The 7,037-nt window shown below is 24.8% G+C and overlaps 1 pseudogene across 1 annotated transcript; it reads left to right on the top strand.

Moving 5' to 3' along the window:
* The first annotated feature begins 2,868 nt into the window (after window positions 1-2,868).
* On the top strand, window positions 2,869-6,438 carry LOC109800417 (uncharacterized; annotated as a pseudogene). Its single transcript, XR_014430678.1, has 6 exons — window positions 2,869-4,835; window positions 4,923-5,021; window positions 5,101-5,142; window positions 5,442-5,586; window positions 5,754-5,855; window positions 5,961-6,438. The product of XR_014430678.1 is annotated as an uncharacterized LOC109800417 (transcript).
* The last annotated feature ends 599 nt before the right edge of the window (window positions 6,439-7,037 follow it).

A 7,037-nucleotide genomic window follows, 5' to 3' on the forward strand; every position in this document is an offset into this window, starting at 1 on the left:
AGTAAAAAAAAACTATTTTTATTTTATCTCTTCCTTATTTACCTAAAACAATAAATGAGATAATTCTGTACAGTAATATTTAAAGCTTTAGATATGGAACCCAACTAAGTAGCCCAAAATGTAATTCAGTCAGTTATTTCTTTGAAAATAAAAAAATATTTTCAGGATTCTATTCCTAAGTTCTTTTTCTATTAGTCCAACAATTGAGTTCTCCTTTTAGTTATTTCTTTAATGTTTGAATTTTATTAGTAGATGATCATATTTGCATAAACGACCTTAGTAGGAAAAGAATCAAAACAAGAGAAAAATAAACTTCACATATAGAAATACAAATCGTTTATCCATTAAAACATTGAGAGTTTTGCTCAATCCTAGAAACAAGGTAGGTTACTAAGCATGGTCACAGATAAAGTAGCAGAAAAGAAGGATCATTCAAATTATGACTCCAAGATCTCTTGCGGGAAATTTGTGATCTCCATATATCGTAAGTGCTTAAATCCCCTCTTTCAACCCTTCTTATAGGATTAATGATGTTTTAATTTGATCTTTCTTATCATTTTAAATGAATAGAATGGAAAATTCATGATATTTAAAGAAAATAAATGTGAAATGAAAATTGTAGCTAACGAAAAATTTAATGAAAAACTAACATAGGGAACATTTAATAAAGAAAAATGTTTTATGATAGAATTGTTTGGTAATTAAAGAAATTAAAAAAATAAATGAAATTGTAAATTTTAAAATTTTAATTAAGTTTATTCTTTGTTAATTAATATATTTACTCCTTCACATTGGGCATATAAATGACTTTTTTTTTTTCAGGAATAGTTTTAAAAAAATTATTTATATAGAAACAACTTCCTCGAATAAGTTGGTTCACTTGGTTGGACTTGACATTTGGGCTGGACTGAAACTGATAGAATCCCACAAGTAGATATTCCATTAATTACAAAATTCTTGTAATGGACCTCCCAACTACTATTGCAGCAAGGACGGATCAAAATGTAAAAACTTTTAGCTTAAGTTTGGTGCGAGTTCATTTAATAGGGAGGGGATTTAATAGGAGTGGATTTGAAAAAATATATATTTGTGTTTAGTATGGGGGTATTTAAGGAGAATTGTGAAAAGTCAGAAGTGGATCTTACATCCTATTTTATATCATCTTCATTGAAGGGATTCTTGTAGATTTTGAAAATTATGTAAAATTACATAAAACAAAAAAATATTAATTCTAACTATATTATAAAGTAAGGATAAAATAGTAATTGTAAATACTAAATTTACTTTATTTCCCACTTAATTCCACTCTATCAAACAATTATAAATTACATTCTATTTCACTCAATTTCTTATCTAATTCCTATCAAATCAATTATCACACATTCTCTCTTATTCTCTTCTATTCCTTCCCTTCACATGTACTAAAAAAAATTTAGCATCTTAAATATGATATAAATTTTACTTTAATTTGTATTCACTTTAATAGTCCGAACACATTAGAATAAGAAAGATTTAAAGATTTGTATAAGTGTGAGACTGTGCAATTGAGAATGACTTAAAAGAAATTAATTTGTATTACTTATATCAACAAAATGTATCTAATTTTTGATAATTCATCATACAAAAACTTTATAATTAAGCATATTTAACTTAAAATGACATAGAGATGAGTGATCTTTTTATAAATTTTTTAAAAAATATGCGAATAAGAACAAAATATGTTAAAAAATCTTGTTTTAGTTTATGAGGTTAGTTAATGATCTTAAAGATGATTGGATGAAATTATTACTCAAAAAGAGTTTTAAAAAATAAAAGATTTTAATTAATAATAAATTATATAAAATGTTACCATGTAAAGTATCTTAAATAAAATTGCTATGATGTAAAATTATGAGGTACTACATTCACCATTAATATAAAGAGACAAATAAGATTTATAAAATGTTATGCATATAAGGAAATGTAATAGGAACAAAGTTAAGAGTACGAGATTATAATCTAATAGAGTATCCTGAAAAAATATTGTATTAGACACTAATGTATTTCACTTCTAATTTATTAAACTTAAAAAAATAATTCGTAATTAAAATATTTCTATAAAAAATGTTAGTACATAAATATTTTAAAAAATTCTTTAAAAAAATATAATAAAATCTCACATAAATTCTTATAACAAACACCAAGAAAGGGAATAGTATTTTGTAGGTACAGAATTTTATAAGCAATTATTGCTGTACTTTTGCTAAATCATTATGAGATATGTACAGAAAACCACTCCAATAATCACATTTAATTTTTATTCCTAAAGTGTTACATGTTGTGAAATTGATCTTTGAAATTTTAAATAAGTTTTTGAATTTTTTTATTAAATTTATTTATTTTTAAAATTTAATTAGTTATTATTATTTTTCCCTAAACATAACATTATTACTTTAATCATATGTTACGTGTAACATTTAGACTAAAATAATTCATAAATTATTTTAAAAAACATTTTTTTCTTAATTTCAAAAGACTAATATAACATGTTATATTATCTTTTTAATACTCTTTATTACTACATGTATATCAAGATTTTGATTCTTTTAGAATTTTAGTTTTGTTCCAAAACTTTAATTTTTTTTAAGGAATTCAATATGTTTTTATGTAATTTTCTCAATTATATTACACTTTTATATGTACTCTTGTAATTAAGACTTTGCAAAGGTACATTTTGAAAACAATGGTGGAGATTACCGTTGAAGTTATTCACTTATTCATTTAAGTATGATAAATTTAAGAGAAATACTAGTTCTTTATAACACTTTTCTTATTATTCGATTTATCTCAAAACTTTGATTCTTTTATCTCTTTATTTTTGTTTTTGAAAACTTTAGTTCTTTTAAGAATTTATTATATCTTTATGTAATTTCTCCCAATTATGTACAGTTGAGTAATAAAGTTTTGTTTAAATAGAGTATTAATATTACTTTTAAGTGGAGAAGTAATAAATGAAGATAATTTAAGTCTAAATGTATATAAATTAAAAGTTTCTTAATCTGTTTGGAAAATAGTTAAAAGAATCAAAATTTGAAACTAAAGAAAAAAAAATTCATCCATAAGAATAATAATAACAATAATAAGAGATTGAGGTTTGAACATGAGGTCTTATCATATTATTTCAATCTTCTGGTACTAGATTGTCTATAGTAGTTTGAATGGAAGAAAAAATTAAAATTTTTCTTATATTTTATAGGTGTTTTTAATATTATTCTTCAATTTAAATTAGTGCCAATTAATGCTAACCATTACAATATCTCTACCTACCGGATTATAGGGGAAAAGATAAAGAAAAAATATATAAATAACAATATATTTTGAAAAATATAGAAAAATGACAAAAGTTCAAAATTTTGTTTTATTTCACTTTTAATTTAAAATTTAAAATTTTCTTCTCCTTCTTACTTTTTTCCACCATTTCAACAGTGTTGTTTTGCAAGTTATTAAAATAAAGCTGTAATTTTGATTAATGAATAATATCGAAACATCTAAAAGCTTTGTAAATAAAATATTTCAAAATATGACTATTCATAAAGAGAATGACTTTTTTTTAATAATTACTGGATAAATATTTCTTAGATGCACTATTTATTTTAGTAAATTGAATGATATAATATTTAATTGATTTAAAAAAAAATCAATGACATTAATAAATATAAAGTATAATAATATTAATAATAAGTAAAAAAAAATAACATTAAAAATAAATATATACTAACTTCTTGTTACAAATTATTAAAAAATTCTTTGTAAATAACAATAGAACACATTTTTTAATCTTCATTTTTATTATTAGTAACTAATTATTTTTAATTCTCTTTAATGTAACTCTTGAAATTGTTGCATATAATTGATCATGAGAAAAAATTGATTTTGAAAAATACACTCCAATATGATTTAAAGAATGATATTGGCTTTTGTTAATAGTCATTTAATAACTAATAAAAACTGTCTTTGTTAAAATTTAATACTGATTATTAATTATTATAATATTTTAATCTAATTTTTTTATTTAATTTTGTTAATAATATGTGCAAAATGTAGTAATTATTAGTATTAATTTCATATATTTTTTAGTAAATTGACTAATTTCTGAATTATTTTATTTTTTAAAATATATTTTATATAATTACATTTATATTTGATTTTGTTGGAAAAAATTTTGGAGGGGAAGAAGTTATTACAAAATTTTTTCCCTTTATATTACTAATAGATTTTATTTCTATTTTTTAACATTTTTGACCACTTAATTATGTAATAATTCTCTTCTACCAAACATATGTAGAAGATGGAATATACTGTAAATGTATTGCAGAAAATATATAACTATCTGCCTAACTTTTACACGTAAACATGAAGTGCTATAACTACTATTACATAAAATACAAACAGATAATGAAATTAAAAGGATAAATAAAATGTCCTTATTTTTTCTCTGGATATTTATCAATATTGCCTCAGCTACCTCATTGAATCACTGGTAGTTTGGTGTGGTGGTACAAAATAGTAGTTACTAGTCATATTCCAAAAAAAAGCTAGAATTCAATTAAGTTTAACGTAGCATGGGCAAATGCCAAATGCAATAACGTTATGGAAGACCAAAGGCAGAGAAAACCCAGAATCTTGTGCCTCCATGGGCACGGAAGCACTGGTGAAGTGAAAGGTTCAAGCAATTAGTCTTTACTAAGTGGCCTCAATCTGTAACACAGAAGCTGGACCTTGTTTTCCTCGATGCCCCGTTTCCCGTTGAGGGAACTTCTGGTATTGAAGGCTATGAATGGTTCCATGCCAATGAGGTTGTATTCTATTGTATATTAATAATATTAAAATATGATATGATATCATGTTACCATACTAATCACATTTTATTTATTTGTGTACAGGACTTCACTGAGTATACCAACTTCGAAGAAGGTTTAGAATTCATCCAAGACTACATGCTGGAAAATGGTCGGTTCGATGGCATCATGGGTTTCTCTCAGGTACTCAACTTTTGGTATGTATATATATGTTTTTTTTCCCATATTTTACTAACCAGGAAATGGAATTAATGTCTCTAAGGGAGCACTTTTAGCGGCTGCGATGCCAGGAATGCAAGCACATGTACGTAAGAAAACTTATAATTATTTTTCAACAGCTTATTTTTCTTTTAAACTGATTTACTACGTGAAAATTGACATTTGTTATTGTATTTAAACAAAATTAAACATTCTAAAATAAAAATTGCTTTTCGGTAAATATACTCAAACAAAATTTCATTTCATCTTAATTATAATTAAGTATAACAAATAATCTAATTTTTATAATTTTTCTAAAGACACTCGAAATAGATAATTTATCATAGATTAAAATTAAACCTACATGTGATTTTATTAAAGTGAGTACTGGATGACTTTAATTAGGGCGTAGCACTTGCGAAGGTAGACAAGATCAAGTTGGTGATTGTGATCTCAGGAGCCAAGTTTGGTGGAAAGATGTTTGGAATGCCTGAACTTGCTAAAGATGCATTCTCCAAAATAATAGATATCCCGTCCCTTCACTTTATAGGTAGTTTCAAGAAACTCTTCTACAATTAACTTGTTTAAAATCGTATTGTTAATTTTTCTTTATATTTTGCTCTTCTATGAAAAATTTATCTAAACAAAATGTGTTGGAACAAAATTTGCTTTGTATCTTTTGTATATAATATAGTTTGTGGTTTGCGTGTGGTAAAGGGAAGACGGATATAGCGAGGCCAGAGCATAGTGTTTTGTTGGAAGCATTCAAGGATCCTGTTGTGATTTTCCACCCTGAAGGCCACACAGTTCCCAAACTTGGTTAGTGCTATCTCCTCTTTTAATTACTATTTTTAAATTTTGGTTTTTGCTTACAGTGTCATTGAAATTTGGGATTTTGATTTGTTGCTTCTTTAACTGTTGCAGATCATGGCAAGAGTCTTGAAACTGTGCTTGGTTTCATTGACACGATTCAGACACTGGTTTATGGTGCATTTGGTTCCACATCTCGGTTATAACTTTTATATTTAAGATATAATTAAGATAATAATTATAGCTTTTCTTGCGTGATTTCTTGATTTTTAACGTGTTTTTGAACACGTTATTTGGATGATCAAGTGAAGACTTGAATCTTTACCAAGACCTTTTGCCATTTAATCGTCTTGTAAAACTATCGACTTCACTGAAGTCATATATACAATAAGAAGTGAATCGTCGTAATAACTTCGAATAAATGAAGCTAGCATACAACAATGGTTAAACTTGAGTTCGTTTAATATAGTTTGATGTGAATAATATATTTATCTACTATCGATAACATAGAGTTACTACATGAATTATAGAACCATTATGACAGTCGACGTAACTGTGGATTGAAATAATATTTACAGGTCTTGGATTTTAATTTTGTTATTTTTATTGTAATTTTCATTATTGATAAAATAAAATACCACATAAATTATAGTTTCATATGTCAGTAAGTAGAACAATAACTGTTCTATTTTTATAATATTTTCTTATAATTTATATTTCATATCTTTTTTTCTTATGTCATTCATGTTATCTGGTATATTTTTTCTATACTCATTCTAGTTGTAAAAAAAATATATGCACAGAATTCCTCTTTTCAAATAGGAAACACACAATATCCTTAATCAAGCTGATATATAGATAAATGGACGGAGATAACTTTTTTTCTTCTTCTACAAAATAGATACAAAGTTTCCAACAAAACGCAATATACTCTGCTAGTGTTAGGGAATTTTCACATAAATACAAATTTTTCCAATAAAACGCAACACTTTAAAGTCCTAAAACCTTAAACTTTTTAAAAGTTTGTTTGAATAAATTTGTTTACAAGTATTTTAAGAAAAAAATGAGAATTAAAAATGAAATACATTTTTTTCCAATAAATTGAAACTACTTCCATACGCTAAAAATTAGTTCGTATAGAGAAAAAATTAATATAAAAGAACTTTTACAAACTAATTTTTTTACATCTAC

The sequence above is a fragment of the Cajanus cajan genome, chromosome 11 (assembly GCF_000230855.2).
Source record: "Cajanus cajan strain Asha chromosome 11, NIPB_CcT2T_4, whole genome shotgun sequence".
Lineage (NCBI taxonomy): Eukaryota > Viridiplantae > Streptophyta > Magnoliopsida > Fabales > Fabaceae > Cajanus > Cajanus cajan.